Source organism: Phaenicophaeus curvirostris, chromosome 1 (assembly GCF_032191515.1).
Source record: "Phaenicophaeus curvirostris isolate KB17595 chromosome 1, BPBGC_Pcur_1.0, whole genome shotgun sequence".
Classification (NCBI taxonomy): domain Eukaryota; kingdom Metazoa; phylum Chordata; class Aves; order Cuculiformes; family Cuculidae; genus Phaenicophaeus; species Phaenicophaeus curvirostris.
The window spans coordinates 32,725,096-32,740,021 of record NC_091392.1 but is presented as its reverse complement, the minus strand read 5'-3'; the positions used below and the strand labels follow the sequence as shown (position 1 = coordinate 32,740,021).

Genomic DNA, 14,926 nt, shown 5'->3' with positions numbered 1-14,926 from the left:
AATTATATCGGTATTAGTAAGGATCCTTGAGAGACATCACTTATCACTGGTTTCCACGTGGATATTGAGCCATTAACTATAACTCTTAGGAAGCAGTTCCTTATTCATCTAACAGTCCATCCATCACACCCATCTGTCTCCAATTTAGCTGCAAGAGCATTGCGGGGAACCGTATCAAAGGTCTTACAGAAGCCCAGGTAAATGACCTTCTAGCTCTTCCCTTGTTATCTGATGCTGACACTGCGTTGTAGAAGACACTAGATTAGTCAGGCACGATTTGCAGTTGGTGAAACCGTATTTACTGCCTCTAATCATCCCCTGACTTTCATTCTCCAAGGGGGATCTGCTCCATGATCTTAGTGGGTATGGAGGTGAGGCTGACTGGTAGGTAGATCTCCAGGGTCCTCCCTTTCACTCTTGAAAAATGGGTGTAATTTTTCCTTTTTCCTCATCACTGAGGACTTTGCTTGACAGCCACAGCTTTTCAAATATGATGGAGAATGGCTTGGTAGTTAAAACAGCCAATTCCCTCAGGAGCTTGGGATGTATCTAGCTGGATCCCATTGATTTGTGTTTGTTCAGGCCAAATTTGTGTTTGAATCAGGTGACAGTCATACCCACAACATGGGAGAATTAAGGTTGGACTTGTTTTTTTAGGGGTCTGGGTGAAGGCACTTGCTGACCCTTTGTTGGAGGCAGCTGGAAATAGAGCAGCTGAAATCAGTTTCAATTTTCAACAAATTATATAATTAAAAATGAAAATAATTGTGATCTGCTGCATGTTGACACTTAGCTGAGGGACTTAGGCAACTATTTGTTAGAAAAGAGTTTGAATTGAATCAACCTGTCAATTGCAGCCAAGCTAAGAAAGCCAAAGCAAAAGTTTACTTTGCTAAAAGTTAGAAAGACAATTCTTGATAAATGAACTTTTGGAACTAGAAGTTTATGTAACAGTCTAGATGAAATGTACCATAAATGGATTGAGTTTATTGAGTTTTTAATATATTTTTGAGTAGGAGGATTATGCATGACAGTAAAATTGATGGAAGAAAAAATAATGAGGGTAAATTTACTATGTTAATGAAGTCGAGTTATACCATCAGGAATGCCTTCTAGTGGCCTGTATGCTGACCAACCCCATACATGATACATAGGCATTTGGCCTGATCTTGTGGGAGTTTAAAAAAAATACTGCTAAGAAAAACTACTATCTCTTTTTTATCATAAAGTATTGTGAATAAAGTAGAAACCACTTTTTATTATATGTTATGAAGTCTTACAATTTACTAAGGCTTTTTGGTTATATTAAACTAGAGCAAATCATGAAGCAAGCAGAAACAAAATTAATTACAGTGATCACTATGACTTTTCTGCAATCACAGATTTAGCCATTGACAGGGGAAGTCTTCTCCAGAGGGGCTAGATTGTTTTGTCATTTCTCTAAGGACTAGCTGTGATTTTTAAATAAGAGATCCTCCATTAATTTCCTATAAATTTAAATTGTTTAAAAGACACTGCAATAGGAAAGAGTACTAGGAGAAAAGGAGATGCAAGAAAACTAGCTGCATTTCCAGCTTATAAGCACCTAAAAATTCAGAGTTAAGCCCGCAAGACATATATTATGTTACCGCAGGGTGCTGCTTTCAGATCTCAATACATCTTTACCATTGCAGCTTTCTTAGAAAAAGGGAGAATTCCTGCTTATTAAATGACTTGAAGGGGGAGGAGGTTATATGATGTTTGCCTTAGGTGGTGAATAAAAGCAAGGCACTCATTTATAAAATTATTTGCAGAATTTGGACACCGAAATCTGCTGTATGAGTTCACAAGCACATACATTAGAATGCAAAAATGAATGAGAATATGGGCTCATGTATTCAAATTGTGCCAATGGCTCTTAGTATCACATGGAATATTATTAGAGAGAAAAAATTAGGAATGCACAGAATAACTGAATGTTTGGAAGATATATGCTGCATTGGACAGGAATAGGATCAGCCTGGAGGGAGGAATTAGTTTTGGTTCTGGCACAGACCATGGGCAGTGTTGAGATGTACATGAGCTCCCTAAATGCCGTCTCCTACTGATACTGCTGGAGGTGTAAAACTGGACTAGACAGACCCCTGGTCTGACCCAATAAGGTATTTCTTCCTTTCCTACAATTGGTTAATTTTTCATCACTGATTGTGACATGAAGTCTGAAAAAGTTCTATTGAAATCTGTCAGCGAAACACACCTTTCTGCCAGCATAGAGTAAGAATGGACTAGCAAACAAGAAAGATCTGGGTAACCTCAAGGATGGCAGCAATAAAAGCATCATCAAACTTATTAACATAAGAATGAAAACTCATTAATATTTTGATAAAGATTTTTTCTTTAAACAATAGCTCAATACTGGACAATGACAAAGTAGTTTAAAGACTCAAAAGGATGCAGCCATGAAAATGTAGATGTTATTATAGCAGAAGCATCTTCAATGGTAGTAGGAAAATATTAATGCCATCTTAGCTGTACTTCTCAGAAACATTTTTTGACGTTCCAGACACCTACGTTCAAGAAAGACTGACCCAGGTTGTACTTGTTTCAAGGAAGGATTATGAAGATGCCCAGAGGAACAGTGTGCTCATCTTATGAGAGGAGGCCAAAGTTATTTCTAAATTGCATTCACAGAAGATGATACAGTGCTGTGTAGGAATACCAGCTTTAACCTGGCAAGCTTGGGTACTGTCAACAGTCCAATTGCAACAATAAATAGTTCAGTGTGGGCTAAATTACTGTCAAGACTGCTACCCACACTCAAGCTATATAATTAAAAGCGGCTCATATATCTCTGCTCTTCACCCTAGTCACAATAGCAGCAAAAAGAAGAATAGATATCAGGCTTTCCATAAGGGTGTCATTTACAGCAACAGCCTAAAGCAGCCTAGTTTGTTAGCTTCATAAACAAAATACAAGTAAAAATAAAACTGTAAGGAGATAAGATTCCTCTCAAGAAATAAAAAGCAAGCATGAGAATGAGAGCTTGCCACTAGGAGCTATTTAGTTTACTAGATTATCTCAGAAAAACAAATAGATGTTAAGTGTCCATGAATATATTTTTAAAAAAAAGTTTCTAATCAACAAACCAATGAGATGCTAGAACAGTCTTTCAAACAGAACAGTGGGTCTAAAACCTAACCAATTTTAATATAGTGCTTGATTAGATTAAGAATGGGATTAAATATTGAGATTGCTTGTAATGACTGTGATCGAGAAAGTTTCATGCATTCATGACTGAAAACGCGTAGATTACATTACTGTGTAGTACTTTGTCTTTCTTAAATAATAATATCATCTCTCTTTTACATCAAAAGTTAAATGAACTCAGTGCCTCTTTGTTAGTCTGTTCTTTCATGGACTCACACTGATGAATTCTTGTGATCAAAATTTTGCATGCCTGAATGATAACCCATTTTATCTTTAGAACTTTGTAAATAACATGGTACAAGTGAAAATAACCAACATACAACTTAATTCCTCACTCAAATTCAAAGAATTAAAGAATTTTAAAGATTTTTATTAATTCTTTTCTACTCTCTGCATAAATATTTTATTTTAAAAATATTCTGCTGTAAAGAGAGCAAAACAAAACAATTCCTTCTTATTTACTGCAAATTCTGATATCTTATTAGGCTAAGTATCTCTCTAGATACAACCGTGATCTTATTGTAGTATGAGTACCATTGATCAATAAATACAGAACTGTCAGGTCTCTCTCTTAATGTAGGAAAATAGCTGCAAAACACAGATGTAAAAAGACAGACTTGTATGTAAACTGCGTTTTTTTTATTTGTTAATATAACAATGTTCATACTTCTGGAGGAAAATGAAATTGCTTGTTCCCTACTACAATCAAACTTCAGAGCGAAATTTTTTAATTAAAAAATATATTTAATTTTTTATGTAAAAACCCATTATCTGTCATCTGATAGCTTTTTTTCTGCTACAGTGTCCACAAGGTGAAGGTCTTAAAGCCCTTTCAAACCAGCAAGTTACTGTTCCTCTGCACAGTGGTGGAGGGAACAGTGCAATCCTTAGAGCATATCACAGGGAAGAGATCAATACAGACAATAAGCCAACTTCCTAAAATGTAAATAAATGTCAAAGTGCCAGCTTTGAGGTTAGACAAGTATATATGTATATGAGTAAGTACTTATGCAACATTTCCCTCTTGCATATGAGTTTGTGACTCAATCACTGCTTAGCAGAATGTGAGTGTGCTGCCTTTCCCCTCCTCCCCAAACCCAACACCAAAACCCAAACTAAATTTAAAAGGAAATTCAAGAGATTTTCAGGAAAGAGAAGTGTGGTGGAGTCAGTTTCTGGTTTCAAACTAATAAGGCCACAAGGACTGTGACCTCATTCTGAGAGGAAATTAGATTTCATTTGAAAAATCTGCCATCTGTACTATTCTGTATTTCTTTACGTTGATTATCTTTGTGAGATAAAGTCATGAATACTGTAACAGAAGGTCATGTTCGTATTTACAGCTAAGCTCTTTTACACTCCTTAAAGAACCTTTCCCATTCACTTTAAGACCTCTCTATGCTGACACAAATGTGAAACAAATTTGCCTGGAACTAGATGAGAATCAAGCTCAGCATATACATAGGGAAGAAAGCTATATGGGGGGAAACCCAGACATGTGGATTGAAGGGAAGATGATTAAGAAAGAGCAAGAGAGCTAAGCCCAAAAGTGTTTACTCTGGGACCACTGAAAGAACTACTTCAAGATTATTGCATTTTTTGTTGTTTTGTTTTATTGGAAAAGAAATATATAAAGAGGTAATATTTGTTTATTTTTATGGTCTCTGTGGAATGTGAACAAATGTGCATTTCTGGATTTTGCAAACCCTAAAGATAAACTGGAAGAAAAAGTCACTAATTGAGCTGGGAGAGAAGGATAATAGACTGGAAGTCTGGCCTTTGGGACTCATTAGTCTCTGCTTCTGCATCAAACATCTAGGGTACAGGAAAGTATCTTTGGTTAACATTTCAAAAACTAATTTGGTCTTTAAGCTGTGCATTTCATCCAGCTGAGTAAATATTATTTGCAGCCAAGTGAGTAAGCTGTTACATTAGCTATAGCGAAACTGCTGATTTTGAGCACTTCGAGCAGAGAAGGTCAATAGCAACAAGAAGAATTAATAGACATGTGGCTTTTATAAAGTTCCACAAAGTTTAGCCTCCTCTTATTTGGCAATAATACTTGGTTTGAAGCTAGAATCTGCAAAGGCAAGGTAATTCTAGCCTTGGGTTGCTGTGACAACCTTAACATAGCTTCTGCAAACAACCTGAAATTGTATCAAAGAATACAACACAACAGCAACTCCCAGCCAGGCTTAAAGGCAAGGAGAAGAAAAGGGAGAATTAAAAAATGGTGGGTTTTTACAGGTTTTATTGTCTTTGCTAAGAGGATCTAGAAGATTTTTTACCAAAAAAAAAATGTAGCATTTAGCTTTTGTTAGTTTGGATTAATTGATTTTTTTGGTATTACAAGCTAAAGATTTTCATTATCCTGGAAGGTTATGCCTATATTTAACTTATAGGATATTGAACTGGTAAGCTACATAGTTTTTCCTGAAATCTCAACTTAGCTAGACCAGAGCTTTGCTCCATTTTATGCAAAGTAATTGTATTTGCAGCCTAAGGAAACTAAAGCCCATTGAGGAAGAGAAGTTGAGTCAAGAAGAAAAGAATTAAGTCCGAATTTAACCAACATATTTGTGTAGATCACGAAGATGGGAAACATTCCAGAGGTATCCCTGTTCTACAGTTTAGACCTAGCCAGTGTTGACTTCATAAGGGGAATTATAATAGTTCATACAGTTAAAATAACTTCCTCATAGTCACATAGCTTCCACATAAAATTCAAGAAAATTGAGGGTGCGTTTTTTCATCATTACAATTACTATTTGAATTCCAAAGCCCAACAAATCAGAAGAAAAGACATATCTAATCTTTATTCACTGACAGATTTTTTTTAAGGATTAATACACGTAAACTTCTGAGAATCCCCCAGCATATCAGAGAAAATCGTGACAGATAAACTTTTTCATAGTAATGCTAACGATTCTGCAAGACATTATGCAAAGAGAAGCGATTGAGTCTGTGTATTGTGAAGAAGTGAAAACAGCCAGAGATTTTCTTCATAAATATTCATAAAATATATTTCTTCATAAATCACCTTTCAGAGCAACTTTTCCTGTCCTTCAGAGAAACTAAACGTGCAGACTTCACCTTGAGAGGATGAAGGCCTCATAAATTGATACTCTGTATATAGTTAGCCTTTTTTCCCCATTGATGTTGTTTGTTTTATTAAAGCTGGATTAAAATCAGAAGGAAAAAATATTGCAAGAATCCTCTCAAATGTCCTAAACAGATCCATTTCCCATGTTTTCATGATTTCCATTTTCAATCTCACTGCCCATTCACACACAGCACACACATAAATGCACTTCTGACCAAAAAGGGCTAAACAATGAAATCACCATCAAAAGAAATCTTTTAAAATTACCATTGCTGCAGAAATCCTTATATCACGCATATAGATCAGTAACCTAAGCCTAAAATACATTCCTTTGACTAGGGAACACAAAACTTACCATCCATCTTGTGTCTAATAAAAGGCAGCTTATCCTCAACAAGATTCCTTATCCTTCTTCATATTGGTTTATTTTCTTTCATATAGACTAAATTAATATAGAGGCAGAATCATAAAAATGTGCAAGTCCAGATATGCTTACATATTGCCGTTGTACAATAATGTGGTATTTCTGATGTACTCCTGGATAAATATGGTGTATTAAAAGGACTAAATTAATTAGCCAGATCAGCTTTGTTTATGAGAAACACATTCAGATATTTCATATAAAAGTGTGTATATAGTACTAGATTCATTCTGCAAGCCTATGATCTCCAGAAATCTCTACTTTCAGTTTTGTGATGGAAATTTCCCAAAATAACAAGGACTACAGATTTGTAGAAGCATTGTCATGATAATAAGCTCTATTTCAATGAACAGTGGTTTTGTTCAGGTAAAAAATAAGTTCTGACAAAAAATAGCTGAAATATTCTTGAACTATTTTCCAAATTAATAAAAGGAACTCTAAAGAAAACACTTTCGAGTTCCAATGTCACAGAGAGCTCAAGGCAAAATTTTTAAGGGGATTATTAAAAGCATTTTTAGAAACCGTTTTGTATTAAATTCATTTTAATAAAAATAAAATGTATTCTTACTTTATAAAACCTAACTATCAAACTTCAAAATGTTTGTGGAAGAGAAAGTCCATCCTGAGACGACAATTAAATTTTCTAGGTTTCAAATTATCCTGAGATGTTACATCAGACAGCTGTTAAGGATCTCACCAGGGATTGCGTGCATTTCTCTTTGTCCATCATTTTTAGAAGGCTAGGCATTAAACATTCTCTTTTTATGTTTCTTCTCAAAGCTTCTGTGCTGGCTGCAGATATGTGAGAGAGGAATCAGAAAGGAAGAAGCTGGGAGAGAATCTACTCCTGTTTCTGGCTCATTGTGGTATAAATAGCATCCAGAAGCTCGTGTTCTGCTGGTGCTAGCAGCAAGATTCTTCCATCTCTTCCACTGTGGAAATAATGTTTTCATCTCAATAATTCGCAGATGATCTGTTAATATTGAGGGAGTATTACCCTGTCTTCAGGTCTATGCAGGTCCTCGGTTCAGCGAGGGTCCTAGTCACTCTCCTGGCTTAAATGCATGGGTGACATAATTATTTGATACTATCAGAGCAGTAAAGAGGAGCTCACACAGTAGCTGACTGAGAGATTAGATGAGGCTCTGACAACCTCTAGATTATTAATGTCAAACTGTGATCAGCTGCCCTGCTGTCAGCACAAAAACATTGAAAAAAGAACAATCCAGCAAACTGACAGCTTAAGGGAAGGTGACTTGCTCTAAGTGTCTAATTATTCAGCCTATATCGTCTCTGGCTAATGTGTCATATATGGTCTTGATCAAAAGCCAGCAACATGCCATTTGCTTAGTAGAACTGTTTCCCAATGCTCTCTTTTTCTGTGATTTGTTGTATGTGATATGTAAAAGGAAGATTTTACTCGTTCTATGATGCTACCTGAAACTAGAGGAAGTGTCTGAAGTTGAAATGAAAAGGACATCCTACCAAGAAGATGAGTCTGAGGAAAAAGTGATTATTCCAGAAAATATTATGAATACAAGAAACTAAATATTGCCTATTCACCCCAAGCAAGATGAAAGATGAGAATCTGAAGTCTGCATTCAGGAAATAAGGGCTGATGTTTCATACCTCTAATAATAAGCCAAGCACTGAGGATCTTAGCAGAGCTATTCTGAGTATTAGAAAGGTACTTACTGTTAAATATTGATGGGGGACATATTCATATGCTGTTTTTCTTGAGCCCTTGTTTACATTTCTCTAACTGAAAACTAACCAAAGATCTTGCAGAGATAGGACTTCACCTTGTTTAGCTCTTTCTGGAGTTATAAATGATTTCACCTGAAACACAAAAAGCTGACTTCATCCTTTTGTAACAGTGAGTCCAGGTAAAGTTGTATAAGCATCAGCAAACATTATCCAAAGATGCAGGGACCTCTCACCTGCTGGATGTATGGCAGAGCTGGAGCACGCTGTGCTTCCAAGGGGGCTGAAAAGTAGCTAAGGCTTATATTCAGAGGAAATACTTGCTCACTGAAAGAGGAAAATGTAGAACTTCAGGTTATATAAGTTAATATTCATTATTTCCATTTAACTTTTCTTATATATTTTTCCTTTCTTTTCTCTTGATGCTGTACTCCAATGCATTTATTTGTAAAGGCAAATAAGTAAATCAATAATATCTAAAATAATTAAATTAGCAGTAAATTACTGCTGCTATTTTAAGAATTGTCAGTACACATTCCAGAAGTAATTTCAGAGCAGAAATCTAGTAGTCATATAGTACCATCCATGCAGATGGCTCCCATTGTTTCATATATGATGTTTTATAGTTCCTTTATCATCTGGTTACCAAGGCTTTTTAATTGTATCTGCTATTTGATGTAAGCAAGCATGCTACTTGATTGAGTAGAATGAAAATGATTTAAAAAAATAAGTTTTGTAAGGGCTTTGAGCTGTTATCCATCACTCATTTATTTTTAACAGAAGAGTATCCATCTAGATTATGCACTTATATAAGGTTTAGATTCATGTAAGTCTTATCTCCTTCTTTTCTTTTTTTTTTTATTGCAAGCTCTGCAAACATTATAAATCATGAATAATTTTAAGCCAAAGAGTATTTCCACAGACTTCACTTGGACTACTCTGATACAAACAGACACAAGCAGATGACAGGCTTACAGAGCTGGGAGCTGAGCATCTGAGTTAGAGAAATTGACAACTGTTTAGACCTAATTAAGAACAATTTTCAATTGAATGTTCTCAAAAATTGCTGATGTACCAAACATGAAATTTCTTCAGTTAATGCACAAGATTTCTCAGTCTGAGGAAAAGGAAAACTTTGATGTGAGAAGAATATCACTGAAGGGAAGTTCAGTTCTCAACAATTAGATTATTTACGTGGGCCAAAACTGATTGATGCTTACATCTCTTTTCTGCCTGATTTAAAATAAGAGGCACCAGCAGGACCAACTCACTCAGTTGAACTTGCTAGGGATTTCAGAGACTCATGAACACTACACTCATTATAAAAATTTTTTATTTGTATCTAGTCTAAATCTACTCTTTTTTAGTTTAAAATCATTACTCCTTGTCCTGTCATTACAGGCCCTGCTAAAATGTTTTTGCCCATCTTTCTTATTATAGAGGCCCTCTTTAAGTACTGAAAGGCCACAATAAGGTCTCTCTGGAGCCTTTTTTCCTCCAGGCTGAACAATCTGTACTCGGCACTGGTGAGACCGCTCCTCGAATCCTGTGTTCAGTTCTGGGCCCCTCACCACAAGAAGGATGTTGAGGCTCTGGAGCGAGTCCAGAGAAGAGCAACAAAGCGGTGAGGGGGCTGGAGAGCAGGTCTTACAAGGAGTGGCTGAGAGAGCTGGGGTGGTTTAGCCTGGAGAAGAGGAGGCTGAGGGGAGACCTCATTGCTCTCTACAACTACCTGAAAGGAGGTCGTAGAGAGGAGGGTGATGGCCTCTTCTCTCAAGTGACAGGGGACAGGACAAGAGGGAATGGCCTCAAGCTCCACCAGGGGAGGTTTAGGCTGGACATTAGGAAAAAATTCTTCACAGAAAGGGTCATTGGGCACTGGAACAGGCTGCCCAGGGAGGTGGTTGAGTCATCTTCCCTGGAGGTGTTTAAGGTGCGGGTGGATGAGGTGCTAAGGGGCATGGTTTAGAGTTTGATAGGAATGGTTGGACTCGATGATCCAGTGGGTCTCTTCCAACCTGGTTATTCTATGATTCTATGATTCTATGATCCCAGTTCTCTCAGTCTGTCCTTGCAGGAGAGGTGTTCTGTCTCTGTGATGATTTTTGTGGCCCTTATCTGGACCTGTTCCAACAAGTTCATGTCTTTCCTGTGTGGAGGGCTCCAGAGTACTCCAGGTGAGGTCTAATCAGAGCAAAGCAGAGACGCAGAACAATCTCCCACGACCTGCTGGCCATGCTTCTTTTGATGCAGCCCACAATATCATTGGCTTTCTGGGCTGCAAGTGCATGTTCTTGGCTCATGTCCAGCTTTTCATCCATCAGTACCCCCAAGTCCTTCTCTGTAGAACTGCTCTCAGTTCCTTCAGTCTCCAACTTAAACTGATACTGGGGATTGCCCCAACCCAGGTGCAGAGACTTTCACTTGGCTTTGTTGAACGTCACAAGGTTCTCGTGGACTTGCTTTTTGAGCTTGTCCAGGTCCCTCTGCATGGCATCCCATCCCTCAGGCATGTCAGCTGCACCGCTCAGCTTGGTGTCACCTGCAAACTTGCTGAGGATGCACTCAATCCCACTGTCTATGTCACTGATGCAGATATTAAAAAACACTGATCCAAATATGGACCCCTGAGGGACACTGCTCATCATTGCCAAAATCCATCTGGACACTGAACCATTGACCGCTACCCTCTGGATGCAATCATCCAACTAATTCTTCATGCACTGGACAGTCCACCCAACAAATCCATACGTCTCCAATTTGGAGAGAAGGATATTGTGGGGGACCATGTCAAAGGACTTATGGAAGTGCAGATAGACGACATCAGTAGGTCTTCCCTTGTTCACTGATTTAGTCATTCCATCATAGAAGGCCACTAAGTTGGTCAGGTGAGCCCTTCATGAAGTCACGCTTGAAAGCTGTGTGAAGAGACTGAACACTGAGGCAAAAGTTGAGTATGTCAGCATCAGCTTTCTCTTTGCTGTTAAGAGTTTGCCCGTCTTGCTCATCGGGGGACGGGGAGGAGGCACTTTCTTTGACCTTCCATTTCCAGCTGTAAAAGCCTGTAGAAGCCCTCATTATTCTTTGTGTCCCTTGCTAAAATCAGCTCCAGCTACACCTTGGCCTTCCTGACCCCATCCCCACACAACCAGGAAGCATCCCTATACTTTTCCCAGGATGCCTGTCCCTATATCTACTGCCTGTCAAGTTCCTTCTTAACTTGTAGTTTGACGAGCAATTTTGAATTCAGCCATGCCAGTCCTTGCCTTCCTTTCCCGATTTCTTACCCCTGGAGGTCAAGAGCTCTTGCACTGCATGGATAGTGTCCCTAAGGATCTGCCAGCTCTGTTTTGCAACCTTGACCCTGAGGACATTTTCCCAGGAGGGGTCCTATTATCTAACTCCTTGAACAGCTGTTATTTTGCTTTCCTAAAATTCAGGGTCCTGACTTTACTCTTCACCTGACCCATATCGCTCAGGGTTGTGAACACCAGTGCATGACCACTGCAGACCAAGCCTCCAACCCTGACATCACCAATTAGCTCACTTGCATTGGTCACCACCAGGTCCAATATCATATCCCCTCTGGTAGGACTGTCTATTACCTGGTTTAAGAAGTTGTCCTCAATGCATTCCAGGAGTCTCGTGGATTGCCTACAGCTCACTGTGATGCTTTTCCAGGAAATGTTGAGGTTGATGAAGTCCCTTAATAGGACAACAGCCTGTGAGTGTGATGTCTACTGTAGCTGAAGTAAGATGGCTTTGTCAATAGGCTCTCCTTGATCAGGCAGCCTGTAATAGACACCAACCACAAGGTTCCCTTTGTTGCCGTTGTCTCTGATTCTTTTCCATAAGCTTTCAACACACTTGTGGCTATTCTTCAGAGACAGATCTTCATGTTCTCTCCATTTCTTGATGCAGAGGCAATGCCTCCACCCCTCCCTCCTCCCCAGTCCCTTCTAAACATCCCATAGTGACTGATAACTGCACTCTAGTCATGGCATTTGTCCAGCCAGGTTTCAGTAAGGGTAACTAGGTTGTAGCTTTCTAGCAGTATGGTGGCTTTCATCTCCTTTTGTTTCTTGCCCGTGCTGCATGCATTGGTGTAGAGATACTTCCAGCTGGGCTGTTGGCCTTGTCACCTTCTCTAAGGAACACCCCTTAATTCATTTGAAGTATTTCACTGGTGTTTCCCTTTTGACTCCTATTACCTCAGTAGCCCCTGGCTCATCTCCGAAGACTTCAAGTATGCTGCAGTGTAGCCAGCATGCCTCAAAGCAACAGGCTGAGGGCTCTCGTTAGCACCCCATCCCTCTAGCTTTGGTGTGTCATCCCAGAGCTTGTCACAGTCTGCTATTATCCTTCCCCCCATTAAGCCTAGTTTAAAGCTCTGTCAATGAACCTTACTAGCTCATGAGCAAAGACTTTCTTCCCCCTCTGAGAAAAGTGAATCCCACCTGACACAAGCAAGCCTGGTGCTGTGTAGGCCATCCCATTGTCAAAAACCCATAAACTGTGGTTGTCACTCCATGAATGATGCTATGTATTAGTAGACTGGGACCATCTGTTTCTTCCAATGTTGCTGCTTAGAGCTGGAAGAAGAGAGGAAAAAATAACCCGTGCTCTAGATTCCCTTACCAACTATCCCAAGGTCCTGAAGTTTCTTTTGATCACCTTTGAACTATTTCATTGCCACACACATGGAAGAGCAGTAATTTTCTGAAGGCCATAACAGGCTAAAAGTTTCCTAGTTATGTCCTTAACCTGGGCCTGAGGGACGCTGTAGACTTTCCTAAGGGGAGAGTCTGTTTGGTATATTGGACGCCCTCTTCCCCTCAGAAGGGAGTCATCTGCAGCTATAACCCACTTTTTCTTCATGGAAGTGGTTGTGATATGGGGCATAAGCCTTTATGACTTTGGAAGTACTTCTGGTGTAGATGGACCTTTATCCATATCATGCATTGACTGTCCTCCCACACCCAGAGTCTCATATCCATTGTACAGAGGCACCAGGGAAGGTGAGGTGGGCAAGAATGGGGTTTGTCTGTCGCCCCATGGACTTGCCTCCATTCATTCTTTTCCTTTGAGCTACTACCTTCAGCTTGGAGGGGTAGGATACAGGATCCCAGCTGTTCATATTTCTGACTCAGGAAAGGCACAGCATGGCTCCACCAGTCTATCTCTTCTTCAGACTCCCTGATGCTCTTCAACCTTTCTACTTCCTCTTGTAGTTCTGTCACCATGCTGAGCAGGTCATTCACTGTTCCCACTGCTGCCATCCATCACCAATGAAAAGCTCTGGCACTGTCTGCAGCCTGAGACCTTGATATCTGCATATTTTTGTACGAGCTCTGTCTGGGTTGCCACATCCATTCTGGTGAGCACAGAGGACAGAACTTTCTGCCACATGGATATCATAGCTAAGCTCCTTCTGAGAAGGTGATGACCAAATGAACTCACTTCTTGAGCTGGCAGGGTAACTCCACCTTTCCTGTGCGCCTTTCCACACAAGCTGCAGTGCCAAACACTGGCTGCCACACTACAACTTGTTTCCCTGTGCTCTTTGCAGAGCTTCTGGCTGGTAGGGGTCCCCAGGCAGATTTCTATGTACCTGGGAATGGCATTTCTATGGCAGTGCGCACACCTTGACAGCTTTCTCCACTACCCAGGACTTCCCCTGCATCAGGAAAACAATGAGACCAGCTGCTCTGTTGTGAATAGAGCCAGCTCATGAGCAGCTCCCCTTGGCACCTGACCTCAGGCTCCACTGGATACATTCTGAAATCTTACCCTTTCAGTTTTACACTCACATTCTTTTTTACTGTGAAAGAGATTAAATAACCATTTTGCTTTACTCAATGTTAGCAAGGCAAGACCAGAAACGTGACAAATTTGGGCACCACACCTTCAACACATTTGTAAATAAACAGGAGATTCCAGAGAAGTGCAATCATAGACATTAGTCTAAAAAAGTAGGAAAGAATGAGAGAGTTGAGTTTATTTATTATAGCAATGATGACTTCCCTTGCCAAGTTCAGCTCCAGCTGCACCATGGTCTTCCTGACCTCATCCCTGCACAGCCAGGCAGTGTCCCTATACACTTCCCAAGTCACATGTCCCTGCTTGCACTGCCTGTGACTAAATCAGGTCATTTGAGCCACTAATGTGCGCCCACAGGCCATAAGGACAACTGTGTCCTGGGCTGCATCAGAAGAAGTGTGTCAGGGGTGATTCTGCCCCTCTATTCCTCTCTTGTGAGACCTCATCTGGAGGTGTGTCCAGTTACGGAATCCTCAACATAAGAAGGATATGAAGCTGTTAGAACAGGTCAAGAGGAGGGCTGCAAAGATGATCAGAGGGCTGAAGCACCTCCCATATGAGGACAGGCTGAGAGAGTTGGGCTTGGAGAAGAGAAGGCTCAGAGGAGACCTTATAGCGACCTTCCAGTACCTGAAAGGGGCCAACAAGAAAGCTGGAGAGGGACTATTCGTAAAGGCTTGTGGTGATAGGAT

The 14,926-nt window shown here is 39.8% G+C and overlaps 1 long non-coding RNA gene across 2 annotated transcripts in view; it reads right to left on the bottom strand.

Annotated features, from left to right (window-relative positions):
- Nucleotides 1-627: 627 nt before the first annotated feature.
- LOC138716595 (uncharacterized) overlaps nucleotides 628-14,926 on the bottom strand; it is a 73,684-nt gene continuing 59,385 nt past the window's right edge. The window contains exons 3-4 of one of the 2 annotated variants that reach the window (XR_011336689.1): nucleotides 8,651-8,741; nucleotides 628-699 (exon numbers count right to left, since the gene is read on the bottom strand). This is a non-coding gene — a long non-coding RNA (uncharacterized lncRNA). Of the gene's footprint in view, nucleotides 700-8,470; nucleotides 8,742-14,926 lie in introns of those variants that run through there. The other variant, XR_011336688.1, reaches the window with a different exon arrangement.